The 25,743-nt window shown below is 40.6% G+C and overlaps 1 protein-coding gene across 16 annotated transcripts in view; it reads right to left on the bottom strand.

The window, feature by feature from the left end:
* The window catches only part of ATXN1 (ataxin 1), a 430,615-nt gene that overhangs the window by 319,390 nt on the left and 85,482 nt on the right, over positions 1-25,743 (bottom strand). For 6 of the 16 annotated variants that reach the window (XM_060403504.1, XM_060403497.1, XM_060403499.1 and 3 more), the window contains one exon: positions 25,335-25,477. The exons of 9 other annotated variants lie outside the window; for them this stretch is intronic. The gene's annotated coding sequence lies outside the window, so the exon portion shown is untranslated. Of the gene's footprint in view, positions 1-22; positions 25,478-25,743 lie in introns of all 16 variants that reach the window. One more of the 16 variants, XM_060403501.1, reaches the window with a different exon arrangement.

The following is a 25,743-nucleotide window of genomic DNA, read 5'->3' as shown; positions in this document are numbered from 1 at the left end:
CAAAGTAGAATCTGAAACTTACCAGTGAACTCCTTGTACTCAGTTCCATTAAAATCCATTGGTTTGTCTTGCACTTTGGATGGATCCTTTTCCACGTGTGGTTTTATAACATCATGCACCGGTTGTGCACGTGTGCCTGCTTGATTGCTCAGTCATGTCCAATTCTTTGCGACCCCCTGGACTGTAGCCCACCAGGCTCCTCTGTCCATGGAATTTCCCAGGCAAGAACACTGGAGTCGGTTGCCATTTCCTACTCCAGGCAGTCTTCCTGACTCTGGGATCGAACCTGTGTCTCTTGCATCTCCTGCACTGACAGGCAGATTCTTTACCACTAGCACCACCTGGGAAACCCCATGCACTGGTCACTGGAAAATAAAATTAGCTCACTGACTTACACAGACTTTCGAGCAGTGTTCACTATACAACATCATCATACATCATCACGCAGCTCTGAAAAACTACACCTGTGAGAGAGCAGGAGTGGATACCCAGTACAATTATAAAAATAGTTTGGACCCTGCAGACCTCTCTCACCCATCCAAAAAGGTCTTGGAGCTTCTCAAAGCAAGAACTGCTGACTAAGGAGACTAAGTTCTGAAGATCCCTCCCAGAAGCAAAGCTCAGAACATTGTTTCCTTCCTATCCTAGGATTCTGTGACCCTAAACAAGGTCTGTTGATCCACAGCCATGGCATAAACCGTGAGGGGTCAGTTGGACAGGATTGACTATGAAGAAAACATTTGGTTATTTGGATTCTCCCAGGTAGGAATCTGTGAAAAGTGTGTACTTTAGAATCTTTCGGCACACACTTTCTTCCAACCTAGGCCTTAATAATCTAGGAAGGATTTGTTTTAACCAACAGCAATCAACTTTTTAAGTACCCTGAAAGAGACTCAGAAAGGCCTATTTCATGAAATCAGTTAATGAAGTAACTATGTAGTTATCAGGGACTAGCAACCCACTCCAGTATTCCTGCCTGGAGAATTCCAAGAATAGAGAAGCCTGGTGGGCTACAGTCCATGGGGTCACATAGAGTTGGACACGACTGAGCAACTAACACTTAGCTTAGCACTATGCAGTTATAAACCATTACCTCTTTAAGAACTAAAAAGAATTACTAAACAACACTGGTTATCTTTGGGTGTCAATGTACACATGTAATAATAGCTAATATTTCAGTATTAAACTTTGAAATTATCTCTTTAAGCCTGACAACCATCCTAGGTGGCTGACACTTTCCTATTATTTTCTTGTTGTTGTTTTTTTTTTAATTGGCGTATAATTGCTTTACAATGCTGTTAGTTTCTGCTGTGTAGCACTGAGAATCAGCTATATGTATACATATATTCCCTTTTCCTATTTTTAATAAATGAAGAAATGAAGTTGAATGGGGCTAAATAACATCCTCAAAGGGCTAAATAACTGAGAGACAGATTCAGGACTTTAACCTCTATCTGTATCTGTCTGACACCGAAGGGTCTCTCCAGTCCTCACTATGCTTCCTCATTTCCAATTAATCATTTGCTGAACTTCTCAGGTGGCTCAGCAGTAATCTGCCTGCAATACAGGAGACTTGGGTTCGTTCCCTGCGTCGGGAAGATCCCCTAAAGGAGGGAATGGCAACCCACTCCAATATACTTGCCTGGAAAATCCCCCAGAGGAGTCTAGTGGCTCCACGGGGTCGCAAAAAGTCAGACCTGACGGAGCACACACACACAAACTTCAGTAATCCAGTTTCTTTCGCTGGCAGTTATCCCCCAAATCATGAAATACTTTCATCACTTTCCCGCTGCAAAGTGAAGAGGTGCTCAATGAATTGGCTCAGAGGCCACCCAAATAAATGTACAAAACAGGAAGATTCTTTTGCCTCCCAAAGCGGAAGGGTCACCCCATGGAAAATGAAGTCTCAAAAGCCAGATAAGCAGGATGCTGTGAAGTCCAATCTTTTGATGCCTAAAAGGTCATGAGGCTGGAGCACAGGGCAAACATAATGATGTTCTGGGAGCAAGACCCAAGGTGCCCTCAGCTCTATTCCCTCTCCATTCCTCCAGAATTAAAATGTATTAAACAGGGCAGTGAAATGCCCGTCATCTCTAAGGCACCCCAGTAAGGCAAGGGAGATGGGACTATTCTCTTCAAATGCTTTCTAAACCCTTAGTTCCCTCAGGTCACTATAACCTCTGCCCATTATTTCTTGCACATCAATGCCCTTTCTTCTGCTAATTCAGAATCAATCAAAACATACTGAATACCAACTTTCTAGATTAGTCCTAATAATTTTCCAATGCCCAGCTCAAGACATCTCCACTTCCAGAATTAGTCCAGCTCTTCCTTTCTTCAAAGTGCCTCTGGCAGGGACCCCCATGAGTATGGACCTCCTGTGTACTGCCTGATGGTGGGTGACATGGCTCCATTTGTGTGAGTCTCTTCCTTTGACATTTAGAAGCTCTGACTGTGTGGATCACATCAAACTGTGGAGAACTCCTAAAGAGATGGGTATACCAGACCACCTTACCTGCCTCCTGAGAAACCTGTATGCAAGTCAAGACGCAACAGTTAGAACTGGACATGGAACAATGGACTTGTTTAAAATCGGGAAAGGAGTACGACAAGGCTGTATATTGTCACCCTGCTTATTTAACTTATATGCAGAGTACATCATGTGAAATGCCAGGCTGGATGAATCAAAAGCTAGAATCAAGATTGTGAGGAGAAATAGCAATAACCTCAGATATGCAGATATCACCCTTATGGCAGAAAGTTAAGAGGAACTAAAGAGCCTCTTGATGAAAGTGAAAGAGGAGAGTGAAAAAGCTGGCTAAAGACTCAACATTCAAAAAATAAAGATCATGGCATCTGGTCCCATCACTTTATGGGAAATATAAGGGGAAAAAGAGGAAACAGTGACAGATTTTATTTTATTGGGCTCCAAAATCACTGTGGACAATGACTGAAACCATGAACTTAGAAGACACTTGCTCCTTGGAAGAAAAGCTATGATAAACCTAGACAGTGTGTTAAAAAGTAGAGATAACACTTTGCTGACAAAGGTCCATATAGTCAAAGCTGCAGTTTTTCCAGTAGTCATGTATCGATGTACGAGTTGGACCATAAAGAAAGCTGAGTGCTGAAGAATTGATGGTTTCAAACTGTGGTGCTAGAGGAGACTCTTGAGAGTCCCTCGGACTGCAGAGAGATCAAACTAGTCAGTCTTAAAAGAAATCAACCTTAAATATTCATTGCTGAAGCTCCAATACTTTGACCATTTGATATGAAGAGCCGACTAACTAGGAAAGACCTTGATGCTGGGAAAGACTGAAGGCAAAAGGAGAAGAGGACAGCAGAGAATGAGATGGTTAGACAGCGTCAGCCAACTCAACGGACATGAACTTGAGCAAACTCCATGAGATGGTGGAGGAGAGAAGTGCCTGGCATGCTGCAGTCCACGGAATGGCGCAGAGTCAGACACGACTGAGCAACTGAACCACAGCAATATCTTTAACAACTATTAGTAGATGGTGAGTGTTCCTGAGACTTTCTGGAGAATCTCTCACAACACTTCCCACAGTGCAGAACACAAAATATCATGTTTGCTCCTATTTCTCCTCACTTGGATGAACAGTGAAGAACATAGGAACGTATTTTTATGACAATTTTATTTTTAAACATCTTTCCCTTCAGTCCCAAGATTAAACAAAATTAGCAGTACACTCAACCGGAAGTTTTAGGTATTTTGAAAGAGAGTAATTAGTCTATAGTACAATCTATGGTATTCACTGAGGAGCTTCATGACAGCTTATCTGTGAGATTCCATCCTAACGTGAAGTGATTTTAGAAGAAAGAAAGATAAGGTACACTAACTCGTGGCAAAAAAAAAAAAAGAAAGAAAGAAAGGATGGATTTGGAGTACAATTTAGAATCCATGGATCAGTTGTGTTGACCTTTCTCAATGCCCGGCCATTCTTAATGACACCCATATCTGGTAGTCCCCACACCCCTCTGAAATGTTCTATATGTCTCTGTTTCCAATATGAATGCCACAATCTGCCATGGAGCTTTTCAATGAATGCTAAAATATCCAACTCACTGAGCACCTCTTCACTTTGCAGCAGGAAAGTGATGAGAGTGTTTCATGATTTGGGGAATAACTGCCAGAGAAAGGATACAGATTACTAAAGTTCGTGCCTGCTCAGTCGTGTCAGACTCTGCGACCCCGTGGACTGTAGCCCACCAGGCTCCACTGTTCATGGGACTCTCCACGCAAGAATACTGAAGTGCATTGCGATTCCTTTCTCTAGGGGATCTTCTCCAACCAGGGACTGAACCCAAGTCTTCTGCGACTTCTGAACTGGCAGGCAGATTCTTTACCACTGTGCCACTTGGGAAGTTCAGTAATATTTAGAAGTCCGTGGGTCAAGGACAACAAGATACAGAAGAATCCAGTTCATCCTCTTAGCATCGTGCTACACACTTTGTATAAAATGACACAATCATATCAAGTAATAGTAACAAAAGTCTTTCAATATTGTGTCCAACTCATGAGATTTTTTTCCTTCTCCTCCCAAATGCCTCTTTCTCTCAGACAAACCAAGTAAATTCAAGGTCTGTGTATTTGCAACCAACACAGTTAGGAGCAGAACTGTGTCCTGTTCTGTTTTGTTTTGCTTTGTTGCCATACCAAACTTCTGTACAGAGGTTAAGAAAGGAAAGCCACTGTAAAGGCTCCTGTCTAATTACCATGACAGCTTACCTAACTTAAATACTGGACTCCCATTTGTAAGGTACATCATTGGATTTTAATTTTGTAAAATGAAAGGCCATGAAAATGCTGGCTTTGCTATGAAACTTCACAGCCTGACCTTAACCTTCTTTGCATATATCATTCTTGGTGGAAATTTTCAACAACCACAAAGGTGGGGGCAAGAGGGTGTGTCACAGCTTGACTTCTTACTCATATTTCCTGATGTTGCCATTTTTGTATATTTAAAATATTTACTTATGGCAACGTTGAAGTAATTATAGTTTAGGAAGCACTGTTCTCTTTTTCTATCTTGGTAGAAGCTCCTTAGTATGCTGTACCACAAAAGAAAGTTCTCTGAATCAGGCATTACTAAGTGAGGGGCTGATGTTCCTAGCCGATAAATACTAAACTTCTCCCATAGCTCTGGAAATCTGAAGTGAGTAATTTTAGTTTAGCAAACATTTTTATCCTGCCTTTCATATTGGGCACTGGGACAGCTCTAGACTAATACTTCTCTTTCGCCTCTATATTTATATCAGTGGAGCCCACACGCCCCTGATGTCACTTCTAAGCAACTGACACCCAAGGCCACCCAACGGAAGCTGAAGGTGCCATTAGCCATGGTTTCCAATCAAGAAGGGGTAAGCTAAAGGGTTATGAAGGAGAGAAGGCAAGCAATGCTGGGTGACAGCTGACAGTCTGGGGGCCCATCATGTCTACAGATTCACTCAGCTACTTCTGGTCCCTGACATCACTGAGTTGCCCAAACTGGGAACAACCAGCATCCACACCTCCACCTTCCCTCATATTACTCTCAGGAGCTGTACCAAATTCTAACTGTTCTACTTCCTGGTTACACTACCTGAATTCTTCCCTTTCCATCCCTCCAGCCTGCCACCTCTGCTCTCACCCAGCTCTCCCACTCTCCCATCGAGATTTCCAGCCGTTCTCATGTTCCACCATCCACCTTCCCAGATCAGCATCGAAGCTGCCTCTAGAAAACTCAGGTCTGATGGCTGTACCTCCCCAACCAAAAACCACGGACAACTACAGTACATTCTTCAAACCACCAGGGAAGAGAAAGGACAATGCAAAAAATACACCAATGGGACAAACTCGGAGGGACCTAGACCAAAAACAAAAAGAAAAAAACAAAACAAAACAATAAAACATATTCTGAGATCCCCATCACCTTTCCCCTTTTGTGGCGAATGAGCAAGAAAGAAGAAATCTGGAGAAAATAGACTTAGATAATACACAAAGGGCCAGGAACCCACATTTCATTCATAGATTTCTTTCTGGGTTTACTTGGCTCATCTGTATTTTAGGTGTTTTTTTTTTAAGTTCAATTTGACTTTTAATCATTAAAAATAATCCTAGAAGCATGCTCTGTTATGCACTGCCAAGCTGCATTGATGCATTTCATTACTTCTTGAAAGGTCACATATTAAAAACACTACTAGCAGTCAAACTAAAGAAAATAAAAAGATTTGAGATATTTTTTAAAAGCAGTTACTAAAACAGAAACAACTGTTATTTTCAATCTCTGGCTCACTATAAACTGACAAGATATGAATATGAATTTTACTAAGTAATGTATAATGACTGCTTCTGCTCACCACAACCACTTGCCAACAACTCAGTGTTATAGTTCATTTGGATGTTACATGTGGAACATGTCATCTAGATAACAAACCATCCTCGTTAAAGTAGATTTACTCTAGCTAATTTTTGATATTGTGACATCATTAACATAAAAAGCTAAGTAAATAACTATTCTCAAATTGTTTTTACAAAAGTCATTGCAACATTTTCAATTTCCAAACAAGTGAGAGACAATATCTGAGAAGTTGTAAGATGGTGCCATAATTGTCTAAATTGTAGTCATTCCACCAACAAATGTACTGAATAAGTGCTTTGGAAAGAGAGTCTGCCAGGGGCTCATATGGAGTGTAAAGTACTTGATACGATGGGTCATGGCCTTGGGGAAATTAGTTTCCATCTGGGAAGACAGTGTGTATAAATGGTACAACCTCTTTGCAATAAAATAAGAGAATAAGAGAAGAACCATGGGACTTCAGAAAGGAAACCATTTTATGCACGAGAGGTATCAGGGGCGACACCATAGCAAAAGTAGGCCTTATAGACTCGATGGATAGGAATTCTGAACTCCTAAGTTTCTACTCTTAAAATCAAAGTCCCAGAAAAATTCTCTGGCAATTTGTTTGTAAAGTTAGCATTTACTGAGCAACTGCTCTATGTTAAGAAATTCACAAATGTTACATGCACTCCTATATTTACAGCAGCACTATTTACAACAGCCATTTAGAAACAATCTAAATGTCCATTGACAGATAAACGGATAAGGATGTCCTATACATACACACACATACCAGAATATTACTCAGCTGAAAAGAAGAATGGAATAATGTCATTTTCATGTTGATGTATGGCAAAACCAGTACAATACTGTAAAGTAATTAGCCTCCAATTAAAATAAATAAATTTATATTTTAAAAAACCTGAAAACAGAACTGCCATATGACCCAGCAATCCCACTGCTGGGCATATACACCAAGGAAACCAGAATTGAAAGAGACACGTGTACCCCAATGTTCATCGCAGCACTATTATAGCCAGGACATGGAAGCAACCTAGATGTCCATCAGCAGATGAATGGATAAGAAAGTTGTGGTACATATACACAATGGAGTATTACTCAGCCATTAAAAACAATACATTTGAATCAGTTCTAATGAGGTGGATGAAACTGGAGCCTATTATACAGAGTGAAGTAAGCCAGAAAGAAAAACACCAATACAGTATACTAACACATATATATGGAATTTAGAAAGATGGTAATGATAACCCTGTATATGAGATAGCAAAAGAGACACAGATGTATAGAACAGTCTTTTGGACTCTGGGAGACAGTGAGGGTGGGATGATTTGGGAGAATGGCATTGAAACATGTATAATATCATATGTGAAACGAGTTGCCAGTCTAGGTTTGATGCATGATACAGGATGCTTGGGGCTGGTGCACTGGGATGACCCAGAGGGATGGTATGGGGAGGGGAGGTGGGAGGGGGGTTCAGAATGGGGAACATGTGTATACCTGTGGCAGATTCATGTTGATGTATGACAAAACCAATACAATATTGTAAAGTAATTAGCCTCCAATTAAAATAAATAAATTTATATAAATAAAAAAAGAAATAATGTCATCTGCATCAACATGGATGGACCTAGAGATTATCATACTAAATGAAGTCAGTCAGAAAGAGAAAGACAACTACCATACGATATGACTTACATGTGGACTCTAAAATATGATATAAATAAATATACCAAAGAAACAGAAACAGACTCATAGACATTAAGAACAGATTTGCAGTTGCCCAGGGGGAAGCGGGGCTGGGGGAGAGGATTGAAAGTCTGGGATCAGCAGATGCGAACTACGGACTCCCCAGTGGTTCAGCAGGCAAAGAATCCACCTGCTATGCAGGAGACCCAGGTTCAATCCCTGGGTCAGGAAGATGCCCTGGAGAAAGAAATGGCAACCCACTCCAGTATTCTTTCCTGGGAAATCCCAGGGACAGAGGAGCCTGGCGGGCTACAGTCCATGGGGTTGCAAGAGTCAGACATTAACTCAGCAACTAAAACTGCCACCACCAGATGCAAACTGTGGATTAACAATGAGGTGCTGCCATGGCACAGAGAACTATACTCAATCCTTTGATAAACCATAATGGAAAAGAATATGAGCTGAAAAGATTTTGAAAAGGAATATATATATGAGTCACTTTGCTGTACAGCAGAAATTAACACAACATTGTAAATACCCTATACTGTAACAGAAATCTTTTTTAAGAAAGAAATCATAAATGTTATCTCTTAGCTTCCAAACAAGCCTGTAATAATAGCTTGGTTATATCTGATTTACAAAGGACTCAGAGAGTCACTGACATTCCCAAGAGCCATTAGTTCTTACTGAACATTACTAAGCCAAAACCATATTTATATCAACACAACAATTAATCACACAGGGAAGATGACAGTCTTAACAAGAACAATCAAGGGTCAAAATCATTATATACTTTGAATATAAATATGGCTTAATATAATAAGGATTCAAATATGCCAAAAACAAATCACATCCCCCAAAATGTAACTGAAATGTCAAGAACTTACTATGCTTAATATACTTCCTTATTCTGTCTTCTAACATTAGTATTATGCAATAGTTTCATTTTATACTCAATTATTAATATATGTACATATTTTAAAATAGTTATTTACATTTTGTTTCTTAGTGTGTGATCCAAGAACCTTTTGTGCTAAATGTATCACAGGAGTGTGTTGTGTTAGTTGCTCAATTGTGTCTAACTCTTTGCGGACTATAGTCCACCAGGCTCCTCTGTCCATGGAATTTTCCAGGCAAGAATACTGGAGTGGGTTGCCTTTCTCTTCTCCAGGGGATCCTCCCTGGAGAATTCAACCCAGGGATCGAACCCAGGTCTCCTGCATTGCAGGCAGATTCTTTATCATCTGCGCCACCAGAGAAGCAAAAGGACACATTAAAAATACAACCCCCAGAGCCCCACCCTAACCCACTTACCCAGGCTGCAGGGGCCCAGGAATCCGAACCTCCCCTTATCCCCAGGTGAGCACTAGCTGCACGTTCAAGTTTTCAAAGTTTTCAACTCCCTTCATCTGGAGTTTCCTTGGCTACTTGTTTTCCTCTTGGTTTCTCTTCTACTGGAATGTGTCATTGCCACTTTAAACAATTCCTTTCAACATTCTCCAAATGTCTTCTAGTGAGGTCACAACACACTAACTAAAAGGAAAACGGCTTCTGAAACACTGAAGTTATACCACTGAAAAGAGGATCATTTCAAACCCTTTGTACAAACCTTCTTTTCCTGTCTGCAGCTCAGCGAAAATGGCACTGAAAAATGCTCTGGGTTCTGTGTAGGCAGAAAAATGCCCCACCCCTACCCCAAAGGAGAGGGAAGCCTGGCGTGCTGTGGTCCATGGGGTCACAAAAGAGTCGGACACAACTGAGCAACTGAACAAAAGCAGCAGCCGCATCCGGACCTCCACCTACTAGACGCCAGCAAAGCGACCCACCCCCTTCCAGTTATGACAATAAAAAGTGTCTCCAACTGGCCCCTGGGGACTCGAAATGGTCCCAGGCTGATACCCACTGGTCTGAGGCGTACATCAGTCTACCTGGTGTTCTGTGCTCTCTCCTTTCCTGCATCAGTTTCTCCCACTGCAGCAGAAGCCTCCAACCTGCGTGTATATTTCACTTACATTACAGCCGGCCTCACTCAAACTCTCCCATGAGTTCAGTCTGTCTGGCATTCTTAAAACAGCTCTAAGTCAAAACTCAACCACAGGCCTTTTCTAATGGCCCCAGTACGCTTACTCCCAGCCACAGGCCACGGAAACATGGCTGTTCCACAGTGACCTGACGATGAGCTCACAATCCATTCCACTGCTCGAAAGGCCAAAGCCTGCTACTTGACTGTTACAGAGAACTGTCGAAAGCTCTCTGCAATTTATTATCTTGACATCACTAATAAAAATTCTTTCAATCACAAGGTTTAACACAGTGTAAATCAAATACCCATGTGATTGACTTAGCCTGACTCTGATGACAGAACAGATGTCTGGGAATCAGATCGCAGGGCATAGCCACCGTCTCAGAAAAAGAAATCAGTCTACCAAAGAAATAAGAGAATTTCCTCAACAAATTCTCTCTAAGAAAATGACTTAAACCGAGATGTTAAGAGATCCTGTTTTACGGAGTTCTTAATTCCGCTCAGACTTTCCACTTCGATTTCAAAAGAGCAAAACCGTAAATGGAAAACACAGCTCCTATTTTTACTGAAATCTTAAACAAAAAGTACAGCTTCTAAGATTGGATATTAAATTCATAAAATCACCATCAGTCTGTTTGAGGTGGATGTGGTCGTCTGAGTTGCACAGACTGGTGGCTTGACACAATGCTCTTACAGGGAATATAATAAGCGTACAGGTCCTTGGTAATAACAAGTAACCAATAGCATTTTAACAGATCAACCTCAGTGCGTTAATCCTTTGTAACTGTGGCCATATTAATTAATTCTAAGACATTAGAATTCGACGTTTTTCTCTCACTGACCTTTCTTCAATGCACAATAATCTTATAAATTCTGCAAATAATGTCACCTTACTCTGAAGGACTAAGGGCCCAGGTCCTGAACCAAACACCAAGCTCCTTCTGGATTCTCCTCCATTTCTGTAATGATACTGGCCTTTTGGCGGTCAATACTGCTCCCTACAGACTCATAGTTTCTCTTTTATCTTTTGGGAAGGTGGTACCGTTTAGTCACTAAGTCGTGTCCAACTCTTTTTTGACCCTACGAACTACAGCCCACCAGGCTCCTCTATCCATGGGATTCTCCCTCTTCTCCAGGGATCTTCCTGACCCAGGGATGGAATCCATGTCTCTCCTGCAGCTCCTGCACTGCAGGAGGATATTTTTTTTTTTTCTTTTTTAACTGCTGAGCCACCGGGGAAGCCCTCTGGGAAGGTGTTACACATTCTCAATTTGTTTTGAGGATTTGAAATTCAAGCCTTCATGACACCCGAAGGGCTAATGGACAGGCAGGAAAAGAGTTTTCAGGGAGAGGTGAAGATGAATCCCCTATGCTATTTATTTTTAATATTAATTCACTTATTGATTTGGCTGTGCTGGGTCTTCGTTGCAGCATATGGGGTCTTCACTGAATCGTGTGGGGGCTTTGTGTGTCACAGCGTACTCTCTCTAGTTGTGGGACTCAGGCTCAGTTGCTCCATCCTAAGATGCCAGGTCTTAGCTCCCAACCAGGGATCAAGCCCATGTCCCTTGCATTGCAAAGTGGATTCTTAACCACCGGATCACCAACAAGTCTCTTCTTTGCTATATAAAATTGGGTGCAGGAACTGCCAGGAAAGAAGATGACAAGATAGGGTGGGGAGAAAAGAAACTCAGACATCATACACACTGTCTTCAATATGCAAAATACCAAACTCTAAAGTGTTACATGATGAATGAAAACATCAAGACAGATAACAGCACAGAGACTGTGTCTCCAACCTGGCTACCCCCATCAAGCTGACGATGACAGCACCTTTGATACTAAAGTATGAAGGGTGGGTGAGTTTACAATCAGGTGGAAATACATACAAGCTAAGATTTCCAAAGACTGTCTACTAACAAACAGCTTTTATCTGGCTCATGGAGAAAAGCAGGGTGATGCTCTTAAAAGGACTGAGCAATAGAGCTTTGGTGCCTGCCAGATTTAATATTCCGTAACTGTAATTTTTACTTTGAAAGTTACTCAAGTATACAACACACTTTTCAAAAAATAATGTATATAGTAGCTCCTTATTTCTAAACCCACAATTACTAGCATATGAAACCAATTCTTGTTAGTCTTAGCCCCAGTTTTATGTATCTTGCTCGCTGCTAGGGAAATTGAAACATCTTATTTCCTCATTCAGCATTTGCTGAGTACCTAGGCCCCAAGGATATACATATGAATAAAATATGGTCCTTGCACTTTTCATGTAGTGGTGGGAGAATAAACAGTCAATAATAACAAATAATAATAAACTATGGCAGAGCCATAAAAAAAAGCAGTACAAGTGGCAGAATGGATATTTTTTCCATAAAAAAGGATACAAACTTGGGTTTCCCACCCTAACTCCCAACTTACAAATTATGTCTTCCATTGTGGATGGCTCACGGTGACCAAAGAATTTCAGTGTGATTCTTTTTGGTTCAAATCTTTCGGTTTGTTCCATCTCCAGAACAGATTTAGCTACAATACTGGCCTCTGCTCTGGAACGTTCAGCTGACCAAGACAAGTTTTACGCGAGCATCAATCATTGATTTTCTTCTAGTCCACCACAGGATCTAGAATAGCAAGTTCACTTTATCCCACGTTCATGGCACCCCTACATGATTTTGTTAGCATTTCAGATCTGAGCTTTTACCTCATTTGGCTCTTTTAGTTTCATTTACTAGCTAGCAATTTTTTAAAAAAAACAAATCAATGAATAGCGTCTGAGTGGCCACAGGGCATAAAGCATCACGGGAAATGTACAAGAGTTTGTCCTTGTCCTAAAAAAGCTCTCCACTCTTAGTCCGGGAGACAAACATGTAAACAAACAATAAGGCGTGAATCAGGGGACCGCGGAGGAGTCCTGGGAGATGACAAGCAATGAACTTGGCAAGTGATGGGCTCCAAGTTGGAACACAGGTATTAATTATGTGCAGACTGGGGGAAGGTGTCTTCTATTTTTAAATCCCCCTTCCCAGAATGAACCAAGTTTGAAAAATCCACCTGGATAAGAAGGCAGGGAGTCACATAATGCTTAGCCAACAACACTTATTTTTCAAAGTCATATAATACTTGAGATGTCTGATGATAACACTTGACATGAAATTATAATTTTGAATCTTGGCTTATTTTCCCTCTGTACTCTCATCATTGGGTCTAGAGTGGTTTCTCAGAGCTTTCTCACAGATGGCTAGCTATGGGAGAAAACAATATTGGGGAGGGGAGAATTTTATATACTACCTGGGTATTATTTTGGAACAGATAAGATCAAAAGCCAGCTTCCAGGCAAATCTATTCTAAGACTAGCATCAAACATGTGCAAAAAGATTTTACTATAAAGAATGCTTTATCATGAACTTATTTTTGATGTATTTTGTTATAAAATTAGAAGGGTCAAATTAATTAATTTTTAAAAAAATTTAACCCTGTATATTAGGATTTTTCTTCAAATCCTATTTACTCTACCCGTTTTACTTGGATCCTGCTTCATTCATACTAGTGAAGGTTGATGTGTTTTCACAATAGTGTTTTGAGGGTTACTCTTCAGGTAAATTCAACAGGAACGTTTGTCTTTTCAATCAGCTAATTCCTTTTTAAGCAGCTAAATGTTCACCTGCATTTGTTTTTCAATAGGTAACCAAGTGCGAATGTGAGTAAAAAGCAATTGATGAAATTCAGATAAAATTGTTTACAATTTCCTATTACTGCTCTTAATTCACTATTTTCCTCACCCACATGCCCTGTTTTCTGTATCTATCACGCACTTCAAACTGAAATTTTTAGACACTAAATGGTTGTCTGAAAATGTTTGGTGCATGCTGAACTTAACGAGTTTTTTTATTTTTTTCTTGCAACTTTCATCCATGACTGTTTGCCCGAAAGACCTTCTGTTTGAGCTAAAATTTTGTTTGTTTGGTTTTTTCCCCTAAATTCTGGCAATAACTTTAGACGTAGCTTTCATTTGTGCCACTGAATCTTAACAATGGCAAAAAAGGCTTCTTTATAGGACTGAATTATTTTAATTTTGCCAACCAGAAATGACAGAAATAAATTAATGGGGTCGATGTCACACGGCAAAAGTGCAGGGTAAAATTAATCTTCTGTGACAGATATAAGTGAAGTATGTACGATGCCAATGTTTAAATTACTTTCAGGATCTTCACTGACATTCTTGCTTCATAACTCAACTTCTTGGGTACTAGTTTAATTTCTCTTGATTTTTGAGAAAATGCACATATCTGTATCACATAAGTCTTGACTTACGTGGAATATCTTGAGTTATTTATAGGAAAATCTTATTTTCAAATTCTGAATAATACCATATACTCTATCAATCATTATAATTTTCATTCTGTCTTACATCAGAAGGTGGCTTTTAAGCCAAAATGTTACTTTTTTATCTACAGATGGTTTGATATGCTTTGCTTCACAAAGAACCTGGCTGTCTTTTGGCTGGTACACTTTTCCAGCTAAAAATGAGAAACTGAAGGCAGAAAGCTGAGTAGGAACACCGGATGGGGAATTCAGATAGACTTTTACAGCATATTTTCATTATTTTCTCTAAGAGATCTGAATATTCAGCAAGCTAGTAAGGTTCTGGTTTGAATATAAATTGACACCACTATTTTAATTTCACCAAAAAAAAAGAGAGAGAGAGATCTGTAGAATTGAAACTACCAAACAGGGAGGGAAAAAGGAAGGGAAGAAAAAAGTTGATCTTTTTTGAAAAAAGAGGGGATACATGTATGTGTGTGTCTGATTCACTTTGCTATACAGTAGAAACTAATACAATATTGTGAAGCAACTATACACCAATGAAAATTAATTTAAAAGAACTGGAAATACAGGGGATGTGTGTGTGCATGTGTGTGCATGTGTGTGTGCGTGTGTGTGCATGCGTGTGTCTCTGATTCACTTTGCTGTACAGTAGAAACTAACAACATTGTAAAGCAACTATACTCCAATAAAAATGAATTTTAAAAAACTGAAAATAAATCAATAAATATTCCAAAAAAAAAAAAAAAGGCAAGAAGGTAAGGAAAGGAGGGAGGGAGAGAGAAAATAAAAAATAGTAGAGTCAGTTTTTATGTGGGAGGTTAAGTTCAAACATTAAACAAATGTCATATATAATTCAAATTCACTTTGAAAATCCCTGATCTTTCCCATAAGGCACTGCAAACATGATTTTGTGTAGACAACACTTGACAGCAACTTTCACATACACAGAAGTCTGGGAACCACTGGGTTAGACTCACTGGAGGGACACACAATAATGTCCAAACATTCAAACCATTCCTCTCTTATTATTACATCCCTCGAGTGAAAGGCAAGAGTTAGCTGAAGAATGCTAAAGTGGCCGTGCTTTCCAGCAGGTTTTGATTCATTCTGTTGTAACAGGAAACCCCTTTAACTCTAGTGCCTATTAATAAATTTCTTGTTATTGCAGCTCCATATCTTGTGTTTTTAATGATGTGGCATGAAGAGCAACTTTAAAAGTCTTTTCTTTAAAAAATACTGAATCTGGTTGCTAGTTTAAGAAATGAAACATGTAGCCAAATAAGTACCAGAGATTTTCCAAGGTCCTTCATGCTTGTTTTTTTTTTTTTTTCTTGTTTTCCCTTGCTTCTCCACTGTTTTGGAGTATTTTAACCCTGGTCTCCCCCATGAAGTACAGATAATAAAACTCGAACAGAATGTGAAGGACTTAATTAGATAAGGATGCTGTCCTGGCTCCTGGCTCTGTACCCCGGATTTCTGGTGAGAGCAGGCAGCCCGAGGCCAAGGCTACTGTTTACAGCAGCCCCCAGAAGTCTGCTCAGCCCCCAGACACCTCTTTCTACTCCTTCCCTTTCTTCCTTTTCTTTTTCTAGTCCAGTGTCCTGAGCTCCAAAATAAATTCTCATCCATTATACCTCCACTCCAGTAGCTTTAAAACTTTCAAGTGAAATAAATCACATGGAAGCCCACTGGCCATATAATTCTTAAACAGCCAGAAAGAAGGGTAAGCTTTACCACGAATGTGGGACACAGAAAGCGTGAAAGGACTCTTTTTATTTTTTTTCTTTATGAATGAATTGACATGTGCCTAAGGAAACAGTCGATCATTTTAGAAAACATCAAATTCCTAGTGTTTTAATTAGGAATGATTTGAATTATTACATCGAGGAGAGACTAGCTTCTAGAGATTGAAGGATGTCATCAAAAAAAATTGAAACATTCAATTGGTGGTGGAGCTAAGAAAAAATTTTGTATGGGAAAGGGATGGATGGGGGAAGAGGTATAGAATTTAGGGGCTCTCTAATAAATCACTAAGGAAAGGGGATGAGATACTGATGACTGATACTCCTCCTGCTCAACTTTTCTGGGGATCCTTTTATTTTGGGGGGCGGGGCTACTCAGTTCCTTTGCAAGTCTCTACCTCTGTGCATCTCAGCTGTAAATTTTGGAAGGAAAGGTGCCGCTGAGGATGACAGAACGTGTCAATCAACCATGTGCCCAGGTAAGTCTTGCAGCCAGGCTGGCATGGTCTCTGCTGTAATTCTATCCTTAGAACCCCGGGTGAAGCCACAGAGGACACATGAGTCCAGCAGCCTCGCCAGAGCGCCATTTAGAGGAAAGGCGCAGAGTTGCCACGTGTACCATGCACATTAAGGAACACCTGTTAAGAGCCACTCAGGACGACCCTGGGGCACCCCAGACTCAAAGCGGGGGAACAATGAACGATGATGCACCACCAACAAGCAAGGCTGCAGCGGTTTGCGGGATTTGCGGGCAGGCTCTGACTTCAACACCCCAAGTTGCAGCTGCACACCTCCGTCTTTGCTGTTCCCATTAGCTCACCCTTGTCTGGCTGAAAAGAGCTCAGTGAATCAATGGCTTCTGTTGAACTGTTTATATATTTTTCAAGTCCTGATTAGGCCATTAGTCACTGAACATATTGCACAGTCAACTCGAGTAGCTGCAATTATGCAACTTCCCAAGAACATACCAGGAGCATTTACAGTGAGACCACGGTGCCAGCGAAATGTGAAATGGAGATTATTTGTCAGCAATTTTAAGAACCCTGCACTTCAATGCCAATGGAAACATATCGTGGCAGATAACAGAAGCTGGGAGGGAAAAAAGATGTGTGATGAAAGTGCCCATGTTGACTCTTCTGAACACAGCTGGGACCTGAAAATGAGAGCTCCCTGTACAACAAACAATTGCCAGAAAACCCTGCTTGATGTCACCTATCCCCTTAATGGTAATGTCCCCAAAAGCCTTGAGGGACTGCAGCCGCCAGAGGCACAGAACTCCTGAGTCCTGACCTCACTCTCAGGGAGCAGCTGGTTCCCCTTCAGAACACTCCCCCCATACCTGCCCACATCTGTACCCAAACACAGTGAACATCAGCTCCCACACGAAGCACCTCCCTCCTCCTTTCTACTCTCTGTTCTCACTTTTCATTTTCAAAATCAGCAATAATCTTGTAATTTGATATTCGAGGATTTCTCATTCGAAGCAACAAAGGACATTCATGAAAGAAAAGAAGGAACATGGAGAGGGGGAGTCGCACAATCTCTTTTTATCAGAGGACCACTGATCAAGCGGTTCAGTGCTGAACCACTTCCGCATGCACTGCCTGGGGTAAACCAACGGCATACATGACATCAAGGAAATTTGCAAGGGATTGGCAGTTCGCAACCTCCCGGCAGAGAAATCTGAAATGATCGGTCATGAGAAGTGGGTCAGCGCCTCTACATTTGCTGCACAAGTAATAACACAAGCAAGAACCTTCCTAAGAGTGTTTTATAGTATTTTTCATGGCACAACGGGTACTTTTTGGTCTATTAATCCACACTTTCCTACTTCTATTCATATACTTTATATGTATTTATTTGTTGAGTTATATATTTAAGCCGAACTTGGAACGACAGTTATTTTTAAGAGGCTGCCAACATGAGTCAGGAAGAACCTCAGAAACCTGGCTTGCACTGGCTCTGGCATAAGGAGCCTTGACAGCCAAAACCAACCAGAAGGTTGATGAGATCCAGGTTTCCAAAACATGAGAGAAGAGAAAAGGCATCCTTTGCCTTCTTCCATCAGGCCTTTAAAAATATGTATCAGGCTATTTACCAAAAAGGACTCCTTCTGTAAGGTCACCAACCACTTGCTGGTGTGTTCAGAGTGCAAAACTAGATGTCCATTCATCAGTCTAGCTTCAAGCAAGATACAGCTTTCTTCACCTTGGGCGGGGACAAGGTACGGAAGAGATATGGTACCCAATGGGCCAACACACCGGAGGCATCCAACACAGCTGCTTTCTAAACGAACAGCCCTGAGTCTCTGCACAGCCTTCCAAAACTAATTGTGGCTGCGGGGATGAAGAGGACAGTTTCTCGGCTTCTGTGCCTTTAAGGTTATTTCAACTTTCCACCTCTGTTAACCCTCCCGCAGGAACTTTTGACAGAGAGCTCTCCTTAATTCTCACAGGCAGCGACGGCTAGAAGAAAAACATCTCCTTCCTCACTAGATAGCTGAAAAGTCGAGTCCTCTGTCTCCCCTCTTTTGGAGATCAGATTCAAGGGGGCTTAAAGACGACCTGAGAGTGTTTATGACAGACAGACTCCTCCTGGATTTCAGCTTGGGACAAACAAACCTTTCACATGAGTCCTTGCAAACAGACAGTGCTCTGTTTGAATGTCTGTACCCCATTCTAGTACAAACATGCTTGGCAACCTAGTGCCAGCATTTTCTTCTTGGCAAACTGCTCTGCCGCCACTATGGATATTACCACTTTGGGATCCCTGCGACTTTCCTTTCCTCCCCCGCGCCCCGACCCCATTCCCCTGAGATACTATCTGTGCCCAGGCGGTAGGGGCGGAGGCTGTGCCTCTAGGTGCCAAGGAGCTGTCAGCGCCCCTGGCAGGGGCCTGGTCTGTGCCACACTTCTTCTCCTGGCGCCCCAGTGGCCTGACACCAGGACAGAATACGGCCACTTTTTCATCATCTGACTGTTAACTCAGATTCAGACTTCAGGGCCGACGAATCAGCTCACGGGTGATAGCTCGGAGGCACGGGGACATCCAGCAGTATCTTGACTCCAGGGATTTTCTTCTCTCATCTCTTAAGTTTCTCTTCACAGGGGACACGGTAGAGAGAAATCACCTTTCTCAGCTCTCATCTCTGTTCCTTTGCGAAGATCTTAGACTCCTCTGACAGCAGGAAAGCTGCAGCCCTCAGAGCTGATGAATCCATCCCCCTCTTCTCATTTAAAACTTTCTCTTATGAGAGTCTCAATTCCTTACTGGATGATCAAGAGCTATTTTTTTGTAGAGACTAAAACAGAAGAGTTGGAAGTGGTCTTAAAGATCATTTGATTTTGTGGCTTCATGAACTGAAACTCTAATTTAGAGATCCTTGGGCCTCAACCTCTGCTCACTGCCCACTCCCCACCCCCACCCCCAAGTCTTTGGCTCATTCAACAGAGGCTGGTGGGAGGCCTAGAATTCTCCAGGGGTTTCTGAAGCCACATTTGAAAACCACTGATGTAATCCAACTTCCTCATTTTCCTAAAGCCCGGAGAAGTTAGGTTATTTGTCAAAGGCCACACAACAGTTAATGACAGGCCAGAGACTTCACCCTAGACCCTGCTGTGCCAGGCCAGTGACATTCTTTCCCACTCCTTCCTAAGTATTTAGCATTCTGCAAAACCATAATCATTGAGTCTCTGCTAATAAGGATAATGCCTTCTTAATGAATACATAATTCATTTCTTTGAATTCATTATACAACCTCTACATTTTTAGAGTCTTATATGCAAGTGAAGTGTCACCTTCCTAGGAGTGTTTTCTAACAGAATAAAGGATTCCTCATTAATTCACCTTCATATTCTAAAGGTGCACGAGTCTTTACAGCGAACAAACCAGAAGTATACTGAATGAAACTTTCTTTCGGAAAACCGAGGAAATGATCAACGGACTGACATATTTGCTAACTTTCGCAAACAAAATACACACATACACACCCCCTTCAGCTTACAGCTCCAGGAATTATTACATAAGGAAAAAAGTTAAAAGCTTTCACTGCCATACCAGGTGAACCAGTAAGTACACGGGAAATTTTGTTCACTACTATACTCCATTTTCATCACTCGTGCCACTTATATATGAGCTTGGAATACACACTGGAGAAGGAAATGGCAGCCCACTCCAGTATTCTTGCCTGGAGAACCCCATGGACAGAGGAGTCTGGCAGGCCATGGTCCGAAAGATCGCAGAGCATCGGATACGACTGAAGCGACTAAGCGCGCACACACTGGAAGTCAAATAATAAAACTGCATTTTGCTAAACTATTCTAAAATGAAACCTTTGGCCAAATGATCGTGGCCTCTCCAGCCCCTCTCCTCCACCCCCCATTATTGAGAACGAGTTGGGTACAGACTCTGGGTTTTCCCTTTACTGGTGAGGAACAATTGAATGAGTAACAACTGAGGGCACAGAGGTGGTTCCCCCGCCCACCGACCCGGACGCCTCTCTGCACATTGTGAAAGGCAGGCTCAGGATTACTGCTGCACGCACACCACATGCCAAAAACCCACCACTTTTAAAGTCAACTTATGTAAAACCCAGCAGTCTTCCCTGTTAGAAGCTGGAGAAGGCTGCTCTCTGCTCATGGTAAGATGCATCAAGGAGTCAGATTTTGTTAAGTCTGCATCTAACTTACACAGCTGACATTAAATGTTTACAGGTATTCATTGTGTACAGGTGATTAAAAAAAGAAGTTAGCCTTTACTGCACGGTAACAAATCAGGAAACAGAGAAACTGGTCATTGCTAAACCTTTAAACTGTTAAAAGATGAAACATGCTTCAAGTGGTACCAAGCCCTTCAACAAAAATATAATGTCACAAAGTGAGATATTTTCTTTTTCAGTAAGTTCTTTTGAGAGCAGAAAGTATTGACTTTAGCTCCACCTGTTATGTATTTACTATCTCTAGTCTATATACAAACTTTTAAAACTGGAAGACCTCCAGGAACAACAACTTTAAGTAATACATGGTTAAGATGGTTAATATAACTGTATATAAATATTAACTATTTTGGATAATTAAAAGAATATCAATGTCAAATTTCCTTAATTGAAATGTTTGTATTTTTTTTTAATTTCTGTATTTCTGAAGAATCTTTCACACATGCCTACAAATTCACAAGAATGCAAATTCAAAAAATTACTCAAAACGTATTGACTTTTAGCGTCTTGATACTATATCTTGCAGGGCATGATGGTACAAGCAATAGTGCTTCCAGTAATACCTTGTTAAAAAGATTATATATAATCATCCTACAGTAAATAACACAGACTCTAAAACTAAAAACCATATCAGATTCTGAAATATATAATGTCTCCTTCTGAGCTTCCAACCTTATAGTCTTCTGAAGTACTATGTCCAGAAGCATGAAAATCAGAGGCCATCTCCAATCTGGTAACATACCATGAATTAGTGAATTAGTCTCATAGTTCTTGCTCTAATTAAGGTTCAATAGAAAAGCACCCATTCACTATTCCAACAGACAACCAGAGTTTCTGGTTGTGTAGTTATTTCCCTCATAGGGGTCCACCTCAAAGGTATGAGACACACAGGTTTTCGAGAATTATGCTGGAAACAGATGTTTACATAAGACGAAATACACAGGATAGTCAAACTTGCTGAAAATAAAGATTCTTGGACACTAGACCCACTCAATATTATACTTCAAGCTAGAAACAAAGAAGATTAACTAACGTATTCATATTGGGGGCCAATTTTTTTTCCATCAATAACATGCAGAAAACCTTAAGAGCCTTTTCCGACAAGATTTCTTTTAAGCCCTACAAATACTTTTAAGTACAACCTCCCTAGACTTAAAAAAAAAAAAAGTTTATTTACAGGTATAAATGAAGTCAATCAAATAAACAACAAATATTTACTGAGAACTTTTTATGTGGCCAGGGTTATGTTTCTAAATCCCATTACAAAATTATTTAACTTTATAAAGAATGTCAATAAATAGTCTTCCAAAATGTGCCTGGGGCTGTAATTCCATCTAGTTTCTATGATGACACCGTAAACCCTGGATGGAATTACAATCTTAATGTGGACAATCAGGGTGCACTACTCTTCGTGCTTGGGGAATCCATGATGAACTCAACTTCTAAAATAATAACCACCAAGCCTTTGGCATGTAATTACAACCAGAAAGCCAAGCCATCCACTGGCTGGTACATAAGAAATGTTCCATTGAAAAGTACTCTCACCTCACTGTAACAAAATCTAGTTAAGATATCTGAAAAACCTCTTCATCTCCAAAATTAAACTTTCTACTTTTATCATGAGAAAATATCCAAAAGGGTTTACTTTACAGATATGTTAATATATTTGGTAGTGACCAGACCATCTGATATGCCCAGTAAATTCTTAGAATCTTCCAATCTCACCTTCAGACACCTGAAACGAAAGTCCATAAAGGGCAATATATTAAGAAACAAGGGGGAAAAAAATCATACTTAAGAGCCCTAAGAAATCACTGGCATTTCTTCTAATTCTTTGAGATGAACCTGACTTCTATTAACATAAACAAAGCAAAGTGCCTTGTGTTTGCAAGAGGGGGAACAAAAAAAGATTTATCTGGAGAGATTAAACTCAGGATTATAGAAAAATGAATTTAGTAACAAACCCAGAATTTTCCTGGGAAAACAAAAGACAATGATACTATGAATCAGTGTCTCTTTTTTTTTCCTCAAGAAGCCTGGATAAAAGAATAAAAACACATACATACCACACACACACACACACACACACACACACACCCCACACACACACACGATAATAAGCACCAGGGGAATGAAGGCAAACATGCAAGTAAATTCAATCTATATATCCGTATTTAGGACACATATGGCTTCCTTTATCATACTTAACTTTATTTGGTACTTGTAGAGGTCACCAAACCTGAATAAAAATCAGTATTGCCATAGCAACTAAGAGGCTGGAAAAAAACCTCTGTCCGAAGTTCTCATCAAATCCAATATAAGACATACAGAAACTGTCCTTTATGTAGCCACCTTTAACACCATCATGCTTCTACCAGCAAAGGTATGTAACATTCCCATGAAAACTCAGTTCCTCCAGGGACCACTTGTGGATTATGCTCACTGAGTGCCTGCAGCACTAACAGTTGAGGACTTACTAATAGCATTAGCTCTCCAGCTTATTTTCAAACTCCAGGCAGTTGTATCACAGCGGTTACCTAAAGTAAAAAGCAGTCAGGAGGTAGTAGGCCAAAGCAACTTTGATGAATTTCCATGAATATGAAACATATCATTTACTGGCTTTTCTTAAAAAACCTTGTTTTTTTTTTTAAAAAAAAATGGACTGATGAAATCTCTGCCTCTTAGGAGTCCATCCCTCTCCTATAACCTGGGAAAACACACATGGTACAAGTGAATAATTTTTCTTAGAAGAAATAATTCCTCTTCTTCTTCCTTTTTTTGGTGGGCGGGCAGGAGGTGGGGGTGGCGGTGGCTGTGCTGGTCTTAGCTGGGCATGTGGGATCTAGTTCTCTGACCGGGGATCAAACCCAGGCTGAAGTGGTAGAGTCTTAGCCAACGGACCAACAGGGAAGCCCCAAGAAATAATTCTTGAAATAGCTCTGAAGTCACAGAAAGAATAAGAAGAAAGAGGGCCCTAAGCTAAACTCCAGAGGTAAGGTGGTACTAGTCTATCAACTCAGTTAAGAGTTCAAGGCTTTCCTGGTTGAGGCCTCTATCTCAGTGACAGGAAAAATGCCTGACTCTGGCCTTTGCCCACGGTTCTCTGAGGAAACTCAGAAATGGTTAAGTACCTGTTCAACACTGAAGCACACTACCATTGAAGGCTGAGTAATTTTCGACAAGTTGTAACATGCTGTTGATGGAATATAACCATCCTCGCTCAACATAAAACAGCAAACCAGAAAAACAAAATAAGGGGAATGGGGAAAAGAAGGAATTCCTTATACACCCACTTTCTACAGAATATTCCTGGTGACCCTTGCTGTCCTACTCAATAACAAACGAAAATGAAAATGTTAGCCACTCAGTTATGTCCAACTCTTTTGCGATGCCATGAACTGGATAGCCTGCCAGGCTCCTCTGTCCATGGAATTCTCCAGGCAAGAATACTGGAGTGGGTAGCCATCCCCTCCTTTAGGGGATCTTCTCGACCCAGGGATTGAACCCAAGTCTCCTGCATTATAGGAAGATTCTTTACCATCTGAACTACCATGGAAGTAATGGGGCTACCTAAAACACACTGCCATTCTAGAACTACCAATAAACTACTGCAAAAATTAAACTTAACATCTTGAGATTCCCACTAAGGACATTCCTGCCAACTACCAAAAGCTGGTTAGATAGTTCTTCCTTCCTCTCAACGCTTTACTGAAAGGAAGCATGAAAATAGATATGCTTGGTGGTGTGTGTGTGTGTGTGTGTAAACATATACCTTTCCTATATGCAGCAGGAATTTCCTGTCTGGTATATTTTAAAGCAAATCAAGACAATACTCTTCAGGACAGAGCCTGTGAGTCAGGCAGTATTATGGGGCTAAAATGCCTGGGACTGCTTAAGTCATAGGAAAGCAAGTTTAAAGGCCTGGCCTGGGGCTATCCCACTCCAGACAGAAAAGAATGGGAAAGAAGATGAACTGTGCTGGCAATTAGAATGTTTTTTGACAAATGTTCTCATTTGTTTCCTCATTTGGAGTTTTTAGCAACTACAGGAGAACAAGATGAAACAATCAAAAATGGTACTATTTAAGACCTACTGTATAGCACAAGAAACTATAGTCAACATCTTATAATAATTCATAATGAAAAAGAATCAAAAACTGAATATATATACATAACTAAATACTTATATATAATTGAATCATTTTGCTGTATACCTGAAACACCACAAATTATATTTCAATTTTAAAAATGAAAAAAAAAGGTTTAAATGGTAAACCATAGAGGAATAAGTTGTTTTTTAAAAAGTATTATTTGTTCTCTGGTTGGAGAAGCTCTTGGAGAATACAGACAGTCCTGATGGATCATGATATTCAGATCTCAATGCCATCGGCAACTTGACCTTCTCCAGGCTACACAGCCCAGTACTGTCATGCCTCCACTTGGAAACTAGATACATGGAGGACATTTGTTTATTCACATTACCGAAGAGGTAAACTCCAAAGCTCTCCTGGACGTGTGACAGGTCTCCAGCAGCTCCTTATTCTTTACAAGTAATTAACCTCTTGATGGGCTTAGAGCAGTCACAGCGTTAGAAGCCACAACACACAGCTGATAAGTTGTAAACCCTGGGGAGAGAATAATTGCAAAATAGATTTCCAGGCTCATTGGAAAATAGATTTCCACTTACTGAAAAAAAAAAAAAGTACACTCAACTTTTCAGGAATATCTGAATCACAGAATTGCGACATTGGCAGGGAATTTAGAAAATGATGCTACTGCAACTTCTGACACCAATAACAAGAAAATGGAGGTATAAAGAGTGACTTGCCCAGATATAGTCTCAGTTCAGTTCAGTTCAGTCGCTCAGTCGTGTCCAACTCTTTGTGACCCC

This window comes from Ovis aries, chromosome 20, assembly GCF_016772045.2.
Source record: "Ovis aries strain OAR_USU_Benz2616 breed Rambouillet chromosome 20, ARS-UI_Ramb_v3.0, whole genome shotgun sequence".
NCBI classification, from domain to species: domain Eukaryota; kingdom Metazoa; phylum Chordata; class Mammalia; order Artiodactyla; family Bovidae; genus Ovis; species Ovis aries.
The sequence above is the reverse complement of the archived record's forward strand: the minus strand, read 5'-3'. Positions and strand labels throughout refer to the sequence as shown.